We start from the raw sequence: 2,083 nt of genomic DNA on the forward strand, positions 1-2,083 counted from the left end.
AACCTTTCCTTAGAGATATAATAAACAGGAATAACACTCACACGTATCCTTTTTGGTCATGGAAATGCAAAAAACATAAAGCCAGTGGAATGGAATCATCGCCGAAACTCACCTAAGCTATTCAACCTGAATAAAATCTTTTAACTTTATCGTAAAATGCCGACAGATAGACAGTTCAGAGTCTATTGATGTTTGATTGCTTTCTACTTACAATTATAATAAATATTAGCCGAATCGCTATTTTCCCTCCTTCCTTTCCTTTTTCTTTTTCCAGTTTGCTTTGAGGTCCACGGTGTCTATGCAATAGAGTTTTCTTTGGAATTTTACTACAAGTTTCATAATACATATTCGGGATCAAGAAATAACATAACACCACCAAAATCACATGCACCATCCCATGAATCCTTCCTCCTCAACAATATCCTTACTTTTCAACACTAATCCTAACCCTATCGTGTCCAAAAGCAAATGAGAATGAAGAGAACCTAACAGCACCTGGTCTAAACTAAGAAAGAAAAGAAGAGAATGGTCATAAATTTTCACAAACTATCTGTCTAATGCAATGTTGCAGGTGAGTATCTAAAAAATGATAGAAGAGAATGGTCATAAATTTATGATAATGCGCTTACATATAAGTTAGATGACTTACATGTGTTAAAAGAAATTAATCTACAAATAGGGATGATAGGCTATACATGAGGGTTAAAAATCATAGCTCATGTTATGGTGTTGATTGAACAAATTCCTTGAATCATTGAAAACACTTCTCTACGAAATAAGCGTGTATTAGTGTTGATTTCCCAACAGCACATTAAAGTTTATGATTCCTTTAACATTTATCCACCAAATGATATAACCCTCCAAATGACTCGTGTGCTTGAGAGAACCGAACTTGTGTACTACCTTTCTACAAACGAGGCTGTTGATATACCTTTCTACACTGAAAGAGGCACGTATAGGATGTAAATAGGTTTAAAAGATAATTTTTGTGCCATAAAACACATCATAAACCATAAAAATTATGTCTTTTTAAAGCATTCAATCGAACACTAGACATGCATCGAAACGAAATAGAACCAAAAACTCATCAATTTCAAAGGCAAATTATCATGATGAGATTCAATAGATTAGTTCTTACTGCTTTAAACCTAAATAAATAGATAAAATGCTCAGAATTCAAAAAAAAAATGCACAGATCTAGAACAAGAGCACCCAAATCTCTGATAAACCTACTAAAAACCCTAGATCCAATCTAAAGCTAATCACAGTCTAGAATCGCCCAAACGAGATCCAGATCCCGCATAAAAACTTCACATCAACTGAAATCTAAAGCAAAATTAGACAGAACAAGATCGAAATCAAGCTCACCTTTGAACGAGATCTCGTACTTGAGTTGAGAATACAGAGCAAGAGAGAGAGCGAGGGATTGAGAGGGAGGGAGGGAGGGAGGGCGGCGCTGGTTTTGGTGACGAGAGAGGGAGGGGGCGGCGAGAGAGCTCCGACGACGACGAGAGGAGGAGGGCGGAGATAAACTGGATTGCCCCAACGGTTAAACCGTTGGTGCGGGTAAAACTAGCCCCCAACGGGTTCTACCACCCGTTGGGGCTGCTACTATTTGTACTAGTGAGCTAAAAAGGAAAGCAGATCTTTGACATGATTTTGAATGCCAAAACGAAGGAAATTTGTCAAAACAAAGGAAATTTTGACTAGTGTTTTGAGCGATTTGGACAAGTTTGAGCTTCTGCCAAGTTTGATCATTATAGGATGGAAGTGGTCCGTGTAAGCTATGGCTGCCGCTAGTGCCAAGTTTGATCATTATAGGATGGAAGTGGTCCGTGTAAGCTATGGCTGCCGCTAGCTAGGACCGCATCAGAGCGTAAATGAGCGCCTCATAAAACCTCCATTAGCCCGCTGAGCAGGGCTTCGTGGTTCTACATGATTATCTTACCTAGAAGCCAAGCTACAGTTATTTTGTCAATAGTCTAGAGTGTTATACGCGTATTATTAAAGGATCGGTTTTTTTTCCCATGATTATCTCTGAATCAAGCTACAGTTACTTTGTCGTAGTCTGTCAGACAACTAG

The 2,083-nt window shown here is 38.5% G+C and overlaps 1 pseudogene; it reads right to left on the minus strand.

Moving 5' to 3' along the window:
* Positions 1-1,569, minus strand: part of LOC109825841 — a 2,452-nt pseudogene extending 883 nt beyond the window's left edge.

Source organism: Asparagus officinalis, chromosome 10, assembly GCF_001876935.1.
Source record: "Asparagus officinalis chromosome 10, Aspof.V1, whole genome shotgun sequence".
Lineage (NCBI taxonomy): Eukaryota > Viridiplantae > Streptophyta > Magnoliopsida > Asparagales > Asparagaceae > Asparagus > Asparagus officinalis.